The 22,665-nt window shown below is 41.6% G+C and overlaps 1 long non-coding RNA gene across 1 annotated transcript; it reads left to right on the top strand.

Annotated features, from left to right (window-relative positions):
* Positions 1-12,383: 12,383 nt before the first annotated feature.
* On the top strand, positions 12,384-14,180 carry LOC118355484 (uncharacterized). The gene is made up of 3 exons (XR_004817995.2): positions 12,384-12,633; positions 13,021-13,097; positions 14,118-14,180. It is a non-coding gene; the product is annotated as an uncharacterized LOC118355484 (long non-coding RNA).
* Positions 14,181-22,665: the final 8,485 nt, after the last annotated feature.

The following is a 22,665-nucleotide window of genomic DNA, read 5'->3' as shown; positions in this document are numbered from 1 at the left end:
TAAATGATCTTTTAAAAAAAAAAAAAGGATGTCAATTGACTTGAATATAAATGTGTACAGCTAAAATAATAAATTGTGTACAGTTATAGGAGGAGGGGAGGAGAAATAAGCTAACAAAATAATCCCAGTGAATTAAAGGTAAACTAATATTTGAAACAAAAAAAACACTTCTGAATGAGACCCATGTCTGCTTTCTAAAGTGGCTTCAACCCAGTCCTTCCCAGACAGATAGAGATGTCTCCAGATGGTGGGTAGAGCTTCTGGATGTGTGAATGGGCCTCACCGGGGCTTCAATGAGCCCCTGGGTAGGCCTCCACCATGTCCCCCAGCCCGGCTCAAGCTACCGCAGGCCCAAGCCAAGGAGCAGCTGGCTGGGGTCCTGCCGGGACAAAAACCTTTCCAATTTTCCTAACAATTCCTCCCTCTTCCTTGCAATGTTTTGGCAGCTGTGGGGCCCCTTGTTCTCCTCCCTTTCAACTTGCCTAATGCTTGGAGCCACAGGGGAGACCCAAACCCTGCAGACCATCCCGGAATGCAAAGCATTTGCAATGAGTCACAGCTGCCATGGTGCCAGCTAGGGCTGTTCCAGACTTGGAGAGGGAGCGAGGAGGGGTCAGTGGAAGCAGCTGCAGAGCTCATGTCAAAGGCTGGACCCAGGAAAGAGGAGCGTCAGCACTGGCTGGAATGAGGAAAGTCAGCACTGGCTGGAATGAGGAAAGTCAACAACCAGGAACAGGGTGCATGGGACCACTGCTCTGAAGCTTCCCCACCTGCTTTACGGGTAGTTCCCAGCTTTTCTAGCCACATTCTCCAAGTCTTGAACATTTTCACAGAAAAAAAAAGAGAAAAAAAAAAAAAACAACTTCTGGAATAGAGAGGGCCGCAAGTTGGTTTTTGGAAAATGATCCCCGACAGTCCTCTAACCAACAATCATAAAGGGCTGAGCCCAGTGAGCTTTGCAATACACTATTTTAAGATGCACTTTAAAAACGTAGTGGGCGTTCTCTCCTTTTTGCCAACAGAGAGGGCATTCACGGGCTCTCTCTGCCGGAAAGTATGACTGTCTTTTAAATCCTGATCAGAGTCCTTGGTGTCAAAACATTGCCTCTTTTATACTATTTTATGAATAACTGTGAATAGAGGATACATTCATATATTCATCCAAAATATTCAAAAAATTGTGGATGAGGACTATATGCCTCTCTTACTTGGCCCACCCTGGCCACCTCCTTCTTCATAGTGGAAGCAAGCACTGTTTACTTGAGTCTTGTGTATTTTTCCACAAGTGTTCTTTACATGCACAAACATGTCTGATATATGTAAATTTCTGTACAAATAGCATATGTTACACAGTGTTTCATTCTTTGTTTTTAACAACCTTGGAAGCCGTTTCATATCAGTACAAACAGAACTCCCTTGTTTATTTGTTCATTTAACAGTACCCTAGATATTTAGCAGTACCCTGTTAATACACATGACAGTTATCTTCAATCCTTGCCCAAGACAAACTGTGCTTTAGTGAGTATCTTTGAATATATGTGCAGGTCTCTATACAGATCAAATTTCTAGACGCAGAATTGCTGTGTTATGTTTTGATATTTTGTTACTTGTTTTTCAAGATTTTATTTTTAAGTAATCTCTATACCCAACGTGGGTCTCCAATTTACAACTTAGATCAAGAGTCCCATACTCCAGAGCATCTGGGTGGCTCAGTGGTTGAGCATCTGCTTTTGGTGGCTCAGGGTATGATCCCGGGGTCCTGGGATCGAGTTCCGCTTTGGGCTACCCATAGGGAGTCTGCTTCTCCCTCTGCCTGTGTCTCTACCTTTCTCTATGTCGTTCATGAATAGATAAAATCTTTAACAGAAAAAAAGAGTCATATGCTCCACAGACAAAATACAGGTGCCATGTATTTTGACATTTTGAAATGTTGTTAATTGTCCTTCTGAGATATTATACCAGTTTATATTCAAATGCATGAATGTGTCTATTTCCCTTATTCCTCAGCACAGGATTATCCAACTTTCTTTGCCAATTGAGGAGTTAAAATATAGTATCTCATAATTCTAATTTGGTCTCTTTTACAAGTGAGGCTGAGCATCTTTACCTATGTTTGCGATGCACTGGTATTTACTATTCTGTGATCTATGTTCTCTGCCCATTCTCTAATGTACTGATGGTTCTGATTCATTGAACTCTATGTATTAAGGAAAATAGCCCTTTGTCAACGTATATATAGAGAAAATTGTTTTCCAATTTGTTTTTCTTCTCCCTATAAGTACAGTGTTTATTTCATACAGAACTCTTCTTAGTTTTCTGCTGTTGAAGTTACCTTTTAACTTCTAGCATCTAGAAAGTTTAGCATTTAATAGTATTTCCCCTGAAATTATGATAACTTGGCCCCATATTTTCTATATAAGATGTATTATTTTGCATTTAGCAGTTAAATCTGTGATCCAGCAGAATTTATTGTACTGGTATGATCTATATCTTTCTTCAGATGGCTATCCAGCTGTTCCAAAACCACCTACTGAAAAACCCAATCCCCCCCAACTAAACTGAAATGCTACCTTTATCGGAAACTTAAGTTTTCAGATGTGTTTATATAGTAATTTATTGCTGCATAACAAGTCACCATAAATTTAGCGACAAAAATAACACACCTTTATTCCCTTGCAGTTTCTGTGGGACTCAGGTTAGTTGGGTTCTCTGCATGAGGACCTTTCACAAAGCTGCAGTCAAAGTGTCAGCTGAGGCTGGGGTCTCATCTGAGGCTTGACTGGAGAAGGACATGCTGGCAAGATCACATGGCTGTTGGAAGGATTCAGTTCCTTGTAGGTTGTCAGGCTGAGGGCCTAACTTCTTGCTGGCTATCTGCTGAAGGCCACTCTAAGTTCCTGGCTATATGACAGCTCACTTCATCAAAGCCAGGAAGGGAGAGAGTCAATGAGGGAGTCTGCTGGCAAGATTTAAGTTACCATCTTATCCAGTCTTATCTAATAGATAGAAGTGACATTCCACCATCTATTGGTTAGAATTGAGTCACAGGTCCCACGCACACTCAAAGGGAGGGAATTACACAAGGGAGTGAATACTATGATATGGGTATTCACTGGGGGGTCATCCTAGAGTCTGTCTGCTCTCTGGCCAGTGATTCATGTCCCTTTCACAAGCAAAATGTTCTCCAAAAGTCTCATCCCCTTACAGCATCACTTTGAAGTCTGGAATGTCATCATCTAAACCAGGCCAGGTGTGGCTCAGGTACCTCAGACATAGCTCATTAGGTCCAGTTCCTGGAGCGCAATTCTCCCCATCTGCAGACCTGTGAAACTAATGTGACCTGTCACTTGCCCATGCACCTAACAGAGGCAAAGGATAACAAACACTCCCATTCAAAAAGGAAGATGGTGGGAGGTACGAAAGTCACTGTCCACAGCAATTCACAGGTTTAAGTCTGTTCAAAATGTCCATAACATATATTGGCATATATATAATGGTACATTGTGCTTACTAAATTCCAAGGACTTTTCTAAATGATTTATATGTATTAATTTACTTAGCACTCACAACAGCCCCAGGAAGGTATGTACTATTATTATCCTAATTTTACATAAGAGCAAAATGAAGTACAGAGAGGTTCAACAAGTCCCCAAGGTTATACAGCTAATAAGTGGCAGAGCCAGACACAAGGGAAGTATTCCTCGAAGAGCAATTTGTAGGAGGTTTAGCTGAAGGAGCAATATTTGTTCTCAGCTGGCAAAAATTCTTCCTGGTTCCTTGTAACACAAAATTGTAGGGATGTCTGGGTGGCTCAGCAGTTAAGCATTTGCCTTTGGCTCAGGGCGTGATCCTGGAGTCCCCAGATCGAGTCCTACATCAGGCTCCTTGCGTGGAGCCTGCTTCTCCCTCTGCCTATGTCTCTGCCTCTCTCTCTCTCTCTCATGAATAAATAAATAAAATCTTTAAAAAAAATAGTGTGTGTGTATGTATATGTGTGTGTGTGTGTGTGTGTGTGATGCTTTAGCCCTCTCTACTACTCAGTTCCCAGCAATCAACAAATGTGGGGCTATTCACAATTCACAGGTATTTTTCCCCTACCCTACCAACTTCACTGACAGATTGCTTCCTACAAATACGTCAAGAGTGTCTTCATTAAACTCCACCTCTCCTGCTGCTCCTCAGAGCCACCTGAAAATTTCTGCAGCCAGTCTAAGCATCCTTTTTTTTTTTTTTTTTTTTTAGATTTTATTTATTTGACACAGAGAGAGCACAAGTAGACGGAAAAGCAGGCAGAGGGAGAGGAAGCAGAGAGCCCAATGTAGGGCTGGATTTCAGGACCCTGGGATCATGACCTGAGCTGAAGGCAGACACTTAACACTGAGCCACCCAGGCACTCCCAGCCTAAGCTATCATTTCCTTCTTTCTTTTTTTTTTTAAGATTTATTTATTTGAGAGGGAGAGCACATGTGTGTATATGCACACACAAGCAGGGGGTGGGGGCAGAGGGATAGAATCTCAAGTAGACTCTGTGCTGACCGTGGAGCTCTACACAGGGCTCAGTCTCACAACCCTGAGATCATGACCTGAGCCAAAACCAAGAGTCAGATGCTCAACTGACTGAGCCACCAGGCACCCCTGTTCCCATAATTTCCTACAAGGAAATGTTGAAGTCTCCCTCATGGCACACCATGTGGGGGGAATATGTCTGAGGCCCACACCACAGACATCCCTTCTGATGTCTTTGCCAACCCTCACTGATCCATACTGCATCCAGCAGCCCTTCCTCTATACTGTAGATCAAGCCTTGAAGTTGTCACTTTGGGGTGCCCACTTCACATCCATTTGCCTTTCTCTCCTTCCCAAGAGAATCCAGACTTTCTTGAGGTATCCAATACTCTCTCATGCAGCCCATGGGATTTGAAGGAAAATGACTCTGTCCCCTCTATTCCTGCTCAAGGAATGTGCTCTGATTAACCTAAACCAGTTTCAGTAATTCCTTCTCCCCACTTTGGCAGAGTTTGGTTTGGTAAGCAAGGTTTGAGCCAAACAGCACACAGCAATCCCTTTGGTGACAGCTCCTGAACCAGGGGAGCAGGGGACATATTAATTAAGTTGGTCCATCAGGACTTTTACTTGCTTTCTCATCTAGTGGATAAGAACAAGGAATCACATAGCTAAAATTGGTGTGGGCAGCCATATTAGAGACACAAGGGGAACCAGGCTTCAGATGAATCCTGTGGATAGCAGTGATGAGACGCAGAAAAAATCTGGGTGGTTGATGATATTGTTGAGCCTGTCATAGCTTTGGAGTTCCTATTACATGAATTAGCACACTTCCTTATTTCTAAAGCCAGTCTGAGTCGGACTTGCTGTTGCTTGCAATCAAAAGTTTCCTAATTAGTACAGAATTAAAGATGGTGCCTAATTTGGTCAAAGTCACATCTTTTTATTATTTGGGCACTTTTTTTTTTTTTTGTAACATCTACGTTAGGTTGATTACAATCATTTGTTTTTGAGGATGTTCAAAACTGACTAGTGCTAATTACTTTAGTAAGCTCTAATGGTTATAATAGTTAAACTAAGGTTTTAAACTATCTAAAAGTATGATCAGCTTCAAAACACAGAACAACAGCAATATCCAGGGAAAGCTCAGCTTTGTAATAATTGTCATGCTCAAGGAAGCAGGTGGCATCCCACAACATCACATTTGCACATACCTCCTTAGACTTACCACCTCCTGCCACATTTGTCTCTTTGTCAGTCAGCCACCACTGAGAGTTGTGGGATGCTTGAGGCAGGAGCTGGGTTCTCCTTGTCCAACAACTTAATATATGTATCCCTGCAACTCGAGAGTACCAAAATTGAAACACTCCAGTACTCATTTACAGATCTCAGAGTAATTCCAAAGGCCCTTAGGAGGCACTAAGTATAAAAAGTGAAATCAGAATGGCACCTTGAATAAATAAGCGGGGTCCTGGATGGAATAAAGATTTCTCTAAATTTTCAAAACCCATTTCTATGATGGAGGGCAAGAGGAAATGTTACATCAGGGCTCTTTTTCTCCTCAATTACTCATTGTATTATTCATGCTTAATGTGTTGTGTGCTGACTCTAAAGATCTGGGGGCGGTCCTTATTATTTTTCTCCCAATGAAAAAAAGTTTTTGCACTTGGGACCTAGTATGGAGGACTGATTTAAATAAGTCCATTGGTTCAAGGCTGAGCTTGGAGCTAAGCATTTCCCCAAGCCTGGGTAGCTGGGAAGGGGTAGTATTTATAGATTTTCCGGAAGTGACAAAGATGGGATCCCATTTGCACATCTCAGATGAGAGGTTGGAAAGTGATGCCTTAGTCTCTGGGGGTGGATTTACCTGTCAGCAGAGTGGATCCCTCTGAAGAGCTGCTGTGTTGGCCCAGATTAAACTATCAAAACAAGTCACCTGGAGGTTCCGCACTCCATGGCTACAGCAGGAGCAGGAAGGGCAACCTCAACAACGTCAAGCAAATTTGGTTTCCTCTCTTGGTTTATGCCTTTTGCATTTTCAGAAGCCCTTCTTCACACATAGATCACAATGATTTCTATATTTTCTAGGAACTTCATGATAGTCTTGAAAATGGATCTTTACCCCTTTGGGAGCCAACATTTGTTGATGCAGTTGGTAGGGATTTGGTTTTATTTTTCTCAATGTAGTGAGCCAGTTTTCCCATTCAGTAAACATCTTTTCCTACTGTTTTCCCTCTAGCTGCATCATTTCCTACATTGTATGTGGGGACCAAGTTCTAATCTAAATACAGCTCTGTCCCTAAGCCATCTATTATTCCGTTCCATTATCCATTTTGTCCTTGAATAGGTTTCATGTTTGTACAATCGTAGCTTAGTAGTATGTCTTAAATATCACCTCTATGTATTTCTTTTTCAAAGGAAACTTAGCTAAATCATGGACTTGTTTTTCCAAATAAGTTTAAAAATAAGTTTTCAGTGTTTCTCAAAAAACAAACAAACAAACAAAAACCCTGGCATTTTGATAAGATTCAATCTATAGATTAATTTGGAGAGACCTTCATTTTCATAATATTAAGTTATTCAATTTATTTTTTTTTAAGTTTTTTTTTAAGTTATTCAATTTATGAGCATGGAATATCTTCCCATTTATTCAGATCTTTTGTGTCCTTTGTTTATTTTTATTTTTTATCTTATTTTTTAAAGGGTTTTATTTATTCATTAGAGACACACACACAGAGAGAGAGAGAGAGAGGCAGAGACATAGTCAGAGGGAGAAGCAGACTCCATGCAGGGAGCCCAATGTGGGACTCGATCCTGGGACTCTGAGATCACGCCAAGCCGAAGGCAGAGGCTCAACCACTGAGCCACCCAGGCATCCCCTGTGTCCTTTTTTTTAAAAAAAGATTTTACTTTTAAGTAATCTCTACACCCAGTTGTGGAGCTCGAACTCACAACCCTGAGATCAAGAGTCACATTTTCCATTATCTAAGCCAGCTTAGGCCTTCCCTTTTATGTCCTTTAATACAGTTTAAAATTATTCCTTCTACAGCTCAAGTATATTCTTTACTTCCTAGATATCTTGTAGTTTTTGTTGCTAGTGTGAAAGTATCTTATTCTATTACATATTTTCCAGTTGCTTATTGCTAGTATAAACAAATGCTATTGATTTTTATCTCATCAATTATTTATACCTCACTGGGAACAAATTCATAGATTCTTCCCTGGGAGGAGATTTTAATAGGTAGAGAGGAGAAGAGGAAAAAGAACATGAAGAAACATGTGTGAGGACAAGAGACTTTAAGGAGCCAGCCCAAAGGCCGGAGAAGAGAGCTGCCAGGTAGGTATTTTGGAAACCAATTTTATCACTTCATCTTTTCCCCTGAAGTTTCATGGAATTATCCTAATTCTGGCACAGGCCAGCCTCTTCAGAAATGTGCCATTCTTTCCTCTGTGACTGGCTCCAACAGCAAAGCCTACTGGAGCCCAGTCAGTGCTCAGCACTATCACCACACCCTCATTACTGTAGGCAGCCTCCTGGGACAGCAGCCTCCCCACTGGTCTCCCACACTCCCCACTGCCCAAGTATCTGTCCCATCAGGTCCATCCTTTATCATGTCACTCCTCTACTCAAAACTCTGCAATCTAGACCCTCACCTCCTTCAGATTAGCAGCCAGAGCTGTTGGCGCTGCTCACAGGACTCTCTGTTTGTTCTCTGACCTCACCATGGACTGTGCCCATTCCTGCTCACTTTGTTTCACCACGTTAGGCCCCTTGCTATTTCTCCAACTTGGCAAGCCAGCTGCAGCCTCGGGGCATAAATAATTATACGTTGCTTCATAAAACAACTTAGCAGCTTAAAATAACAAATTTTTATTATATCTCGTGGTTTTTGAGGGTAGAACACTGGGCGTGGCTTAGCTGGGTGGTTCTGATCAAGGTCTGGGAAGAGTGAAGCTTACGGCTGTGGCTGCAGTCTCATCTGAAGACTCAACTAGGGGAGAATCTCCTAAGCTCACTCATAAGGTTGTTGGCAGGCCACAGAGCCCCATGGATTTTTGGACTGAGGACCTCAGTTCTTTCCTGGTTGCTGGCCAGGTACTGGCCAGTTCCTCTGCTCCTTACCACACAGGCCTTTCTGCAGAGCCTGAAGCCGCTCTCCTGGCCAGAGCCTTCCACTGGGGAGAGTGATATGGGAGAAAATGGGCACCCAGAATAGAAGCTGCAATCTCCTTAAAACCTAATTGCAGAAGTAACATGCCACCACTTCTTCCATATCTATTTATTTCAAATTTAGCCCACACCCAAGGGCACGGGAGTTAAGTTCCACCTCTTGAAGAGCATCGAGCATTCATGGACATCTTTTTTTACAACAATCGCAAGAACCTTGCACTTGTTTTCTCATGACCACCTCCTTCTCTCATTCGGGTCTCTACTCATCAGAGAGGCTTCTTGTGATCTTCCTACCTGAAATAGCATCACTCTCTATCCCTTTTTCAAATGAGGTCCTTATAGATGCTATTAAAAGGGTCATTGTGGGGCCCCTGGGTGTGGTGGGGGGGCTCAGTTGGCTGGGGGTCTGACTCTTGATTTCTGCTCAGGTCATAACCTCAGGATTGTGAGATTAAGCCCTCAGTCAGGCTCTTCCCTCTTCTTCTGCCCCTCCCCCTCCCTCTCTTAAAAAAAAAGGATCATCTCTATGACTTACATAAAAATAACAACTCAGAGAGTTTTTCATAATCCTACATGCCAAATAAAAGCCCTTTAAAATCATATTGTGTAATTGCATGTGTAATTTTTCAAAAACAACTTACATATGATTAGAATTCTGTCTAAACTCAGAATATACAGGAAACAGCCTCACTTGATGTCTCTGGTGCCTACCACTAGGATGAGAGAACAAAGGTAGTAGAGAGATATTTTTAAGTATATACCCCTTTGTGCTATTCGAAGTTTTATCTTGTGTCATTGCTTTCTTGAACACGTACGTAAGCAAAAAGCATGGCACAAGCAATAGCATGGCACAACGCCTGGGTGGCTAAGCGGTTGAGCATCTACCTTCTGCTCAGGGCCTGATCCTGGGGTCCTGGGATCGAGTCTCACATTGGGCTCCCCTTAGGGAGCCTACTTCTCTCTCTGCCTCTCTATGTCTCTCATGAATGAATAAATAAAATATATATATAAAAAAGAATAGCATGGCATTCCTATTGCTTCTATAAACTGTGATGTAGTTTCCACAGAGTTAAAAGTATCTTTTAGCCAAAGATTACTTTTTTTTTATTTAAATTCAATTTTCCAACATATAGTATAACACCCACTGCTCATCCCATCATGTGCCCTTCTTAATGCCCATCACCCAGTTACCCTATCCCCTCCTTCCTATGCTCTTCCCCTTCTGCAACCCTTTGTTTGTTTCCAAGAGTCAGGAGTCTCTCATGGTTTGTCTTCCTCTCCAATTTTTCCCCACTCAGTTTCCCTCCTTTCCCTAGGGTCCCTTTCACTATTTTTTATATTCCACACATGAGTAGAAACCATATGATAATTGATTTCTCCAATTGACTTATTTCACTCAGCATAATACCCTCCAGTTTAGCCAGCAATTACTTAATCAAAATTAAATATCTATGAAACTATTAATTTGTTTATATAAAGAACACTGATGGAAGCAGAGTGGAGTGATGATTACCAGGTGCTGGAGGAGGGGGAATTGGGCAATTATTGGTCAAAGGATATATAGTTTCAATTTTCCAAGATGAAAAAGTCCTAGAGTATACAGTATAATGCAGATAGTTGACAACAGTATACTGTATATTTGAAGCTTGTTAAGAGGTAGATCTTAAATTAAATGTTCTTATCACAAAAAAAGAAAAAGAAAAGGAGGGAGGGAGGAAACTTTTAGGGGCGATGGTTAAGTTTATGCATTGTTTATTATAGTGACATTTTCAGGGGTGAGTGCTTACCTTCAAACTCATAAAGATGTATATATTAACCATATCCAGCTTTTTGTGTATGCCAATCATACCTCAATTAAGGATATTTTAAGAGGCACCTGGGTGGCTCAGTGGATTAAGCACCTGCCTTTGGCTCAGGTCATGATCTCGGGATCCTAGGATTGAGTCCTGCATTGGGGTCCCTGCCCAGTGGGGAGTCTGCTTCTCCCTCTCCCTCTGCCCCTTCCCCCCAACTTGTTCTTTCTCCCACTCTCAAATAAATAAATAAAATATTTAAAAAATAATATATTTAAAGAAAAGAATAGCAGTATTACTAATAACAGTTTGGCAAACAGTTGTGAAATTTTGGTGCTTGAAATCTTTTTGCAAATCAGACTTGTCTTCCTCTACCTATTTAATTTTTTTTTATAACTTTGGATTGTTAGGATACATTTGCATCTTTTAAAAGAAGGGAATAAATCTTGCGGTGTCTGGGTGGCTCAGTTGGTTAAGCATCTGCCTTTGGCTCAGGTCATGATCCCAGGGTCCTGGGATCGAGACCCGCATCAGGCTCCCTGCTCAGTGGGGAGTCTGCTTCTCCCCTTCTCAGCCCCCTGCGTGTGCTCTTTCTCACTCTCTGTAGCTCTCTTTCACTTTCTCTTGCTCTCTCTTTTTCCCAAATAAAATCTTTTTAAAAATGTAAAAAATAGGGAAATAAATCTTTAAAAAAAAAAGAGAGAGAGGAAATGATCCCAGAACACTGGCCATATTTTGGTTATTTTTTTTTCTAGGTAGAAATGTGAGACAGACATATGTACAAATGTTAAGTTTAAGGATAGCGATTATTACATCCATCAATAAGAACGTATTTTTGGGCGGGGAACAAAAAACAAAAAGTATTTTCAGCAGCCCAAAATAAAATTATACTCACTGATATTCATTTATTCTTTCTTTCATTCCAATGTATTGCCTGCACAAGCACCATGATGTGTGAAAAGCTGAGGATAAAAGCAACAAGGCAGGGAATCTGCTCTCAAGATGGTTACAGACTTGAAACTGAGGATGTATAATTCCCTGTGATGGACACAAAAAATAGCACACAGTAGCCCACAAGAAAGGAGTGAATTACCATGCAGGGAAACATAGGGGAGGTTCAAGAGGACAGTTCAGAAGTCTTACAGATGATCCATTTTGTTAAGGGATCCATGATGGACTATATTACAATAGCATGACAATGATACCAAGCCATCTGAACAGAATCATTCTTCCCTCTCATGTGATCAACTTCTGTGATTCTTGGCAGTGTATATTTCTGATGTGCTTTTAGCAACTTTCAAAAACCTGACTGGGGGTGCCTGGGTGGCTCAGTAGGTTAGGCATCTGTCTTTGGCTTAGGTCACGATCCCAGGATCCTAGGATTGAGCCCACATTAGGCTCTCTGCTCAATGGGGAGTCTGCTTCTCCCTCTCCCTCTGCCTCTCCGCTTGGCTCTCTCTCTCTCAAATAAGTAAATAAAATATTAAAAACAAAACAGAACAAAACTGAAACCCTGGTTGGGCTCATTCACCTATATTATGGGAGGATGACATCATCATCAAAAAAGAGGTATAAATTGGAAGTAGAGAGAGGCTTTCCTGTAAGGAACGTAAAATAAAGGAGCTATAAATTTTGAAATTAAAATGTGACATTCTTGGCTAATTCAGGTCTTTAGTGATTTGCACTCTTTGCAAAATTTCACTGTGAAGAGTGGGGCAATAAACTTCATAAATCTCTTAAGAGTAGTGTGGTTCTATCTAGAGGTTAGCTTATTAGTACAAACCAATTTTTGCTAAAGGACATTATTTCTGTACTATGGCAGGGGTGCTAGCTGCTTCTTGCCGTGCTCTCCTCTTCTTGGGCGCATGGCTGTACCACTGTCCCCGCCTTCCTTGCAGATAGGAACAGCCCTGTGACTGAGTCCCAGCTGAAGTCTCCTGTGCCACTGCCAGGCCTGGCCCACTAAAACTTCCCACATTTGATCTGTCTTGCCCTTTGCCCCTCGCAGCTGGCTGGAACACAGACTACCACCAGGGCTACCTTGGAAGCTACCAGCTAAAGACAGCAGAGACTCCATCAGCTCTGGTGCTCAAAAGACTGCAAGAGGAGGCACCCCACCGACCAGTGGGGTTTACCTGGCACCACTGTGTGAACAAGAAACAAGCTGTAAGATATTTGAGCCATTATACATTTTTTAGAGTAGTTATCCTTTTATTTTTTTTATTTTTTATTTATGATAGTCATACAGAGAGAGAGAGGGGGGCAGAGACACAGGCAGAGGGAGAAGCAGGCTCCATGCAGGGAGCCCGACGTGGGATTCGATCCCAGGTCTCCAGGATCGCGCCCTGGGCCAAAGGCAGGCGGCCAAACTGCTGCACCACCCAGGGATCCCATCCTTTTTTAACTCATAGAAAAACTCTCTTTTACTTTTTTGGGGTGGGAGGAGCACACAAGACAGGATAAATGGAGGGAAATTTAATTATCATGTTTGTGCCAGGCCTCTGTCATTTGCCCTTTTAGACTCATGCTCTATTCTCTGTGTCCTGCTTTTAGTCCCTGAAGACTGACCTACATTCTGGGCCTCTCAGCCCTCTGAGGATCTGGAGAAGAGAAGGAAGGAGAAATGGGAGGTCAGGATATTTCTTGTGCTGCTTTGCTCCCTGTGAGGTCCTGACCAGAGTCCACTGCTCTTCTCAATCGCCAGTTTACATGATGGTCTCACTCCTTCCAGATTCAAAGAGCAGTTTCCTGCCCTTGCCTGCTTGGCTTTGTCTTAGCTTGGCTGCCAAAAAAAACAAAAACAAAAACAAAAAAAACCCACAGATTGGGTGCCTAAACAGCAGAAGTTTATTTCTCACAGTGCTAGAGACTGGGAAGTCTGAGATCAGGCTGCTGGCATGGTCAGGTTCCAGTGAGATCCCTCTTCCTGGCTTGCAGATGGCTGCCTTCCTGCTGTGTCCTCAGAGAGAATGAGAGAGAGAATGTTCTTTGGTCCCTTCTCATAAGCACACTGATTTCATCATGATGACCCCTGCATGACCTTATCTAAACCCAATTACCGGGATGCCTGGTGGCTCAGCAGCTGAGCATCTGCTTTCGGGTGTGATCTCGGGGTCCAGGATCGAGTCCCACATCGGGCTCCCTGCATGGAACCTGCTTCTCCCTCTGCCTATGTCTCTGCCTCTCTCTGTCTGTGTCTCTCATGAATAAATAAATAAAATATTTAAATAAAATAAATAAATAAGCCCGATTACCTCCCAAAGGCTCTATGTCCTAATACCATCACATTAGGGATTAGAGCTTCACACGTGAATTTAGGGGGGCTGCGATGCAGACATTCTGTCTATAACAGACCTAGGCACACATCGTCAGCCACGCTGCTATAAGACCCATGGTACTCCAGAATTCTTTGCAGTGACTCCAGGCCCACACCTTTGTGTTGTCTGTCTGTAAATAAACCCTTCAACAATCATCCCACTTTGAGTGGGCCTTCTGTTTGCTGTTAACACTCTGATTGAGACAACCTTGCTCTGTCTTCACTCTCAAAAGTAATAGTAACAAATTTTATACACATTGGCTGAAATGAGTGGGCATTCAATATCAACCACAAGCACTAATTCCCATGCAAATTATTACATCTCTCTCCTCAGTCGTACCTTGAGCTTCATGGCATCTCCAGATTCACCTCTGTCCACAACCCAAACCTAAGATGTAAGTATCCTTAAACTTTAGGTCAAAATTTGAATCCTTAGCTCGACATTCAAAGGCTTTCATAATCTGGTCTCTCTCTCCTCTCCAGTATCATCATTGCCATTTCCTCCCCCATCTTCCTTTCCTACCCTTCAAGCTGGAAGAATCTGGATTCTGACTCTACACATAACAAGCCCTCTCTCTGGATCGCCTCCCATCTTCCTCTTCATTTAACTCCTGGTAGTCTTTCACCTTTGTCCTGCTGGGGCATTTTGCCCTGACATCTACAACCAACCCCTACCCCACCCCTACCCCCACCCACGCACATACACACCTTCCTGGCCTGGATCAGGCCCTCCTCTATGCCCATATCACATTGTGTCTACCTACCTGTATCACACCACTTTACTATCTAACCCCTGGCTGCTGGATTGGGATTCTTTTAAAGACAGGGATTGACAATTATTAACATCTGTATCCCCACAGTACGTCCTTAATATATGTTTGTTGAATGCATAAGGCTCTAATAGTTTTAGGCTTTTGTTAAACACTTGCATGTGCACTGAAATTCCTGTGGGGGACCTGGATAAAGCTGGAATGAGGATAGGGGCATGCTACTCTTCTGTTCCCATCACTCTTTTACAAGAGCTGGAGATTTGGGGGGGAAAAACCTTGTTTCCCTTCCAGAGTGTCTGTATCCTCGCTTCCTCATGGAATGAAGAGATAATTTCATCACCCCTGCCTTTAACATGTTCAACTCACCACAAATTCCCAATATATAGACCTGAATTACTGAAGTTTTGCTGTTGCACATATTTAATTTTATTTTTTTTTAATTTGGTTTTCTGAATAGGTAATACATTGCCATGGGCCAAAACCAAAACACACAAAAAGTTACACAGTAAAATGTCTCCCTTCATCTCAACCCACGTCTCCATTAATTAGTTCCTACACTCCATATATGTCCCTCTTCTTAACATATACTTAGTTCCAGAGTTGTTCAGTACATCTACAAGCAAATAGCAAATATATATTTTTATATTTTGCCCTTCTTTACCAAAGCATGACATACTTTTTTGAACTTAGGTTTTTTGCTTTTTGTTTTTTGGCAGTTTTTAACTTACCATGTTTTGGAAACCTTTCCCTTCCTGTTCAATCCTTGCCTCCTCATTCTTTTGGACAGGTGCATAGTATTCCTACATTTGGATGTATCACAGTATCTTTAACTAAACCTTCATTGATAGACTTTTGAGTTACTTCTAATCTTTTTTGCAAATAATGCTTGAAATGATGTACATTTAATCTTGATGCCATATGATTTATGTATAATTCCTTTAACATTTTAACTTTGTATTTTACTTCAAAAAACATTTAATCTGTGGGCCAGCTAACATATGACATTTGCTAAAGGATAAATTAAGGTTAGACCATAGATCAGTGACCTGAAAAAGTTATTTAACTTTATGAGTTCACTTCTGGGCATTTAACCATAAGAATGTTGGACGATATAGCACAGTATGAGTTCATTTCAATAGACCAGGCAGTGTATGTGTAAACTTTGCAGATTTTGCCAAGGTCATTTGGACAAAGCAGCATTCAGGGTTCCCCTGGGGAAAAAGCTCAATCATTTTGGTACTTTTGATGATCTTTATTTTTTTCAGATTTTATTTATTCATTTGAGATAGAGAGAGAGCACAAGTGGAGAGGAGAGTCAGAGGGAGAGGGAGAAGCAGATTCTCTGCTGAGTGGGGGGTTCCAATGCAGGGCTTGATCCCAGGACCCAGAAATCATGACCCAAGCTCAAGGCAGACACTTAACCAACTGAGCCACCCGGGTGCCCCATGATCAGTAATACTTTAATATTATTTGGTATTCTAATGCATTGTATCAGCAGAGGTTTATAAAACAAGGGAGGACTCAGCATGTGTATCTGTATCCCGAGCACCAAAGTCCGCTGAAAGAAGGCATAATGCATTGGTGTCAAGATCCTGCTCATTCCAGAGACTGAGAAGTCAGTTGGGGTTTTCTGACTGCACTCTGGTACAGAAAAGAATTTTGTGTGGGCTTCCCTGTATGGTAATCCTGTACATACCTGCTGCTGTAGAGGCTGGTGTTCCATTTGGCCAAAGGAAGATTTCATCCAGCTGCCCTTCTTAGGTGCCTGGTTGTCAAGGTTGCCTGTGAGGAGAGCCCTCAGGCATGGCTGGTGCTGCATCTGCTGGAGGGCAGTGATGGGTTGCAAAGAGCCGACTGAATACCACTAGACCTACCTACCAAAGGCTTGTAAGAGCTAATTTCCTCAAGGTGGTGGTGTGTGGGGGGCACTGTGGGTGGTGTTTTATGAAGCTGCTCAGCCTAAATAATGTCCAGACTTAAGAATAAATCTGTAAGACCAGATGCATCTCCATCCAGGAAGGATGGGTCTCCAGGCCCTCTGAGGCAGAACCAACTGAGGACACTCCGTGAAGTCAGGCCAACCTCTGCCAGACCGTGTTTGTAGAGCCTAATGATCTAAACTCATTTAGAAGGAGCAAAATGCTTTATTTTCTTTATCTCTTTACACGTATATTTTATACTTTCCAGTTTTAAGATCTTCTGATTTAAGAAAATAAACCCAAAGGAAAAGATAAAATTAGAGACCTAAATTAGAGGGAACCATTGCTGAAGGATATAGGTTTACAGCCTTGTTATGGAAAGTTTTCACAAACCTTGGCTTCATTTTGAACTTTAGCCTTTATAACGCTTTCTGAGTTTCTGGTAATGGTATCATATCTATTTTGCAGATTTATGGAACTCTTTCCAACTCACTCTACCTCTTCCCATCTCACTAGTCATCTGTTTGGAAACCCTAATATGGATGAACTACTCTATTACATTTCTGATATTTATTAGGTAAAATTTTAAAATGATATTGCTATTTCCATGTGTGTTTGTTTATTTCCTACCACAAATTTCCAATAAGCATTTATTAGGCAAGTCCAGTTCCAGTCCTTTGGGGATGTATCAGCAAGCCAAACTAGTAAAATCATGTCTCTACACTGAAGGATGAAATGGTAGATGAAGAGTTTGTGTGATCAATAGTTGAACAGGGGTCAGTTTAATAAATTTACTTCCAGTGGGTCTTAGGTTCAAATATGGTCCCACGAGAAAAATGAGTCCTTCTGTTGACTGTTTTCCCTTTTCTTCTTTCTTCTTCAATTTTCTCAGACATTTCCTTGATCTTCCCTCAACCCATGCTAGTGTATGAGCATGCACACACACACACACACACACACACATTCTTGTTATATCCTATATCTAATCTAAACACAGTAATAACTCTTCACATCTTCACATGTTGCTTCCACAGTTTTCTTGCACAGTCTGAATTTCTTACTTTCGTTTGGGAGAGTTATATCTATTACAGAGTTAGGCCCAGTGGGCAGAGCTCTCTCTCTCTCTCTCACACACACACACACACACACACATACACATGCACGCACACGCACACACACACACACACCTGTCTTTGTGTACCTCTTGACTGAAACCACATGCAATTTGGTGCTTAATTAAAAATTTATTTTATGACAATATTTATATGTTTCTGTCATCTAACGCTGTGTGACAAGCAGCCCCAAAACTTAGCTGTTTAAAACAATAGCCATTTTATTTGCTCATGATTCTGTGGGTCAACAATTTGAACTGGGATTAGCTGGGTGGTCCTTCTGTTTCAGATGACAGTGCTTGGGCTCACTGATATGGCTCCATTCAGCTGGGAGTTTGACTGGAGCTGGATTGCTCAAGTTGTTTTCAGGTGTCTGTCCACTGGTTTCTGTCTAGCAGTGATGAGACTTCTCACATGGCTTCCAAGATGAAGACACAGCCTTGGGAATTAGGCATCACTTCTGTCACATTTTATTAGTCAAAACAGGTCCCAGAATCAGCACAGATTAAAGAGGAGAGGAAACAGGGGCACCTGGGTGGCTCAGCCAGTTGAACATCTGACTCTTGATTTCAGCTCAGGTCCTGATCTCAGGGTCATGAGATCAAGCCTGTGTTGGGCTCCATGCTATCCCCCTCACTCATGCTGTCTATCTTTCTCTAAAATGATAAATAAAATATTTGCCAAAACAAAGAGGAGAGGAAACATATTCCACATCCCCCAGTTACTAGGGGAGTGGTAAGGTCACAATGCAAAAGAGCATGTAGGATGGGAGATACCACTGCAGCACCCTTGGAAACATGAGCTACTACACTCTATAGACCTGTTATGTGTTAGCTGATTATCCTCTATAAATCCCAGTTCTGAGCAGGAGTAATGAATCTAGTATTAGTAGTATTAGTTTGTTTTTTCCCTGTATGTCTGCCTGCTTTTGATTAATCAGCACTTTAGCTTGAATGGATGTTTTGAATTATATCCTGAGTTCCATGTGTATCAGTCAGTATGTTCAGTTCCAAGGCACAAGAAGCAATTCTGGCTCTCTTGAGCAGAAAGGGAATTTTCATTGGCTTATCAAGTTGTTTACAGAAGACAGAAAGTTCAGAGAACTAGACACAGAACAGGGACAAAAAACTAAGGAAGGCTGGTGGGAAGGCATATCCACAGTGGCACCACAGGGATGCTCTGCTCAGGGCACTGTTGCTAGCACTATACACACTAGGCTGTGGGGCTGTCAATGCTACTGGGCTTGGGCCTGAGGCTTTAATTCTTTCCCTTATTGTTCTAAGTCCTGAATAAGAACAACCATTTGTCCAACTCTACTAGTTCCATCTTTGATCAGAAAGTGAGGAGAGGGTCCCTCCCACTTTAAAGGTTGGAAATGAGAGTGTTCTGCTCCCTACCTAGACTTACACGATGGAGTGTTCCCCACAAATACAAAGAGCTACCCAGCACCAAACAACCAGTAGTCATTGCTAAAAGTAGTAAATTGTCCTGATATGGCCCCTGCTACCTCTCTGACCTCAACTCCTATTCACCCCCACTGTTGCCTCAATGTAAAATACCAGCTAAGTATGCTTTTGCTTCCGGGCCTTATTGTATGCAATTTTCACATATGAAATGCTCATCCCCAAATACCTGCATGACTTTCTCTCACACCTTATTCAAGTCTTCCAATAGCCATTTTATCTAAAATTGTAACGTCTAATCCCACACTTTCTATTCTATGGGGCAAGGATTTTAGCCTGTTTTGTTCAGTGTTGCATCTCCAGCATCTAGAACAATGCCTTAAAAATAGTAAATGTTCAATAAATACATCTTCGATAATGTAGAGCCAGTATCAACCCTTTGAAGTCCCTTTGAAATACATTTTTTATATGGTTGACAATGATTCTTCTTAGAATTTAATCTTCCTACCAATATATCTCCCCACAATATGGTTTCCTCATTTTAAATTGTTGTGTAAGACAAATGAAAATTTTTGATAGGTTAAAAAATTGTTTAATTTATTGCTCTCTTTCCTTTAACCAGGCTTATCCCCCTGCCTAGAAGGAAATGAGGTGAGTCAGACAGGATCATTTATTGTAAAACCATACCTTATGTTTTAGTCTCTTCTCAGCATTTCTAAATTGATATTTTGCTGATTTATTGTACTACTTTTCAGGGTATTGCTGCTAGCTTAATAATTTTCAAGGTCATCCCTTTCATCCTTCATTCAGAAAGACATGAAGTTGGACTTTTTCCAGTTTTCAGGAATGCATTAGTCCTTAGAAGCTGCCATGAGCAAAGCAGCATGACAGTGACCTAAACTGATCCATGATATATCCCAAAGGCAAAACATCAGGCCCTGTAGATTTGAACACATTGATAGTGTTCAGATAGTCATGAATGAGTCAAAAAGTTTACCAAGAATCTACTGAATGCAAGGTTTGTATTGAATCTTCCCTTTCTGTGGTTTGGTGAACTTCCTTCTCATTAGCCAATGTGACATCGGTGGAGGAGTTAATCAAGCTCTGCCATTTGCACAGCTTGGGCAAACAGAAGGCAGAAGGGAGGGGATCCGGCAGGATTTAACAGGTGCTTCATGCCATTTCACATTTGTGTCGCTGGCAGAGTGCCAGTTTCTGTGGCTTGTTTCAGATGATAATGTATTTTCCTGTTTGTATAATAACTAGTAAAGATGATCTCCACTTGCTTTTTCATCCATCTGTCCATCCATCCATCTACTCATTCACAGACAATATACTCACTAAGCCCCTACTTTGCACCACGCATTGTGGTTATAACAGTGAACAAAACAAAGTTTCAGCTTTCAGGAAGTATATGACTAGCTGTACCATCGATTTTTAGAATTCCTGTTTTAATGACTGCAAATAGATACAGAAGAGAATGTTGATGGCAGACACTCATTATCCCCTAAAAAAAGCAAAAAACTTTGGGCCAAAAAAACAAGCAAAAGGGAGAAACAAGGTGCCCAATTCTTACTCATATTCCTAGAAAATGTCATCATGACATTCAGAAGAGGTGGATGATGATGAATTTCCACCTGCCTACTTCACTTCAGGTCCCTGTCACACCATAACATTGCCTTCTTGTTTCATGTCTTCCCCTAATGAAGTCACTCTGCTGTCCTAGGATATATGCTCAAGTGCTATAAGTATTGAAGCATTTGGGGCAACATCACCCCAGAAAATTCAAACGTTTACATGTAAAACAGAAAATACTTGTAAACCATTTTCTCTCACCATTCCCGTCCTGTTCATCTGGGGTAGCCTATTAGATTTCCAGCTTTGTAGCTTCATGTTTTCCTTTTTCTTTTTTTAATTTTTTTTTTTTTTAGCTGCATGTTTTCCATCTATTATTTGCCCCTGTGAAGCCCTGCCTACTAGCCTCAGGCTTTCACCCTGGGGTATTTTGATAGAGTTGGTGTTCAGTGAATGTTGAGTACACAGAATGTGAGAGGTAAGATATTTTCCAGCATAGGTATGAGTTAAGAATAAAGCAACCTCTGAAAATCTTGATAAAAAGCGATAAAAATCAGGATAAATCATGCATAGCCATTTGTTGTAGATCTTCACTTCTGCACTGAATTGAAGATCTACACAAACATTTCAATGTTTGAAGTGTCCAAGCATTCTCTTTGGACATTTTCTTTCCTTGACTCCACACTCTCCCACTTTTCTTCCATTTTGTGGCTTCTTCTCAGTCTGTTTTGTGGGTTGCTCCCCCTCCATTTGACCTCTATTTGTTGGAGGTCATGGCTCAGTGTTGAGCAATCTTCTCTTCTCCATCCAGCTACACTTTCTCCCTAGGTGATCTCATCTGTCTCTCCCTGTCTTTAATTGCTACACACAATTTTAATTCAATTACTTTGTACACCTATTAATTACTACATATACAGGAGGAAAGGCAGGAGGGAGGGAAAGAGGGAGGGAGGAAAAGTCCATTTAATTACTGTATATATATTACTCTAATTACTACATAGAGAAAGTGAGAGATGGGTTGAGGAGAGAGAGGGACAAGGAAGAGAGAAGGCATATATATATAGCACAGTGACTGATGATTACATGGTTTCAGCCCAGCTCTCTCCTCTGAACTCTAGATCCATATATTGAATGCCTTAACATCTCTTCCTGGATGGTTCAAAGGCACCACAGACTCAACATGTCAAAACTGAATTCATATTCTCTTTCAAAACCTAATCTTTCTTTGTTCCTGATGCCTTTGAACGGTACTTCCCATTCATTCATTTGGTTATGCAAGCTGAAAATTCAGGAGTTATTTTGACACTTCCATCTCTCTTATTGCCCACATCCAATCCAGTACCAAGTTTTGACAAGTTTGCCTTTTAAATATCATTCAAATCTGTTCTCTTGTTTTCTACTCCCATCATTTCAATCCCTGCAGAGAGCAAAAATCCTCTGGATTTGACTCCTGCTGATCAACCCACATCCATTTTTGTCTCCTACAATCCATTTTCCACAGAGCAGCCAAAAAAAATCATTCAGAATGCAAAGTTCTCAAATGGCTTTCAAATGGTTCCACTGCTCTGAGGATATATGTGTCCCTGCTGACTCAGCCCTCATTTGATCTATATTCCCCTCATTCTCTCCAGCCAGGTCCCCAGCCTTCTTTCCAGTTCTCCTCTTTGTATGTCTCCCCTACCACAGGGCCTTTGTCCTTCAACCTGGGAATCTTGACCATATCTTCTTGGAGTTTACTCTGATTCATGCTTCAGATCTTGACTATCTCTTCCCCAGCACTTACCATAAAAATATTTGTTAAATAATATTGGAGCTTGAAGGGGGGCATTCATAAGTGAGACTTCTCTTTTCCCTACCTAGGTTTAGAGCCAACTGAGAGAGAAGATACGGAGGAAACAATCAGATGGAGATCAATATATAAGTTTTATGATCAATAAAGTGGTTGACAAATGAGGTTTAGGTGTACAGCAAAATTGGTATCCCCAGTACAAAACCCCAAACCAGGGACGCCTGGGGTGGCTCAGCTGTTGAGCATCTGCCTTTGGCTCAAGGCATGATCCCAGAGTCCCGGATCGAGTCCCACATCGGTCTCCCGGCATAGAG

Source organism: Canis lupus, chromosome 8, assembly GCF_003254725.2.
Source record: "Canis lupus dingo isolate Sandy chromosome 8, ASM325472v2, whole genome shotgun sequence".
Classification (NCBI taxonomy): domain Eukaryota; kingdom Metazoa; phylum Chordata; class Mammalia; order Carnivora; family Canidae; genus Canis; species Canis lupus.
Note: the sequence above shows the minus strand (reverse complement) of the source record. Positions and strands in the feature narration are given on the sequence as shown.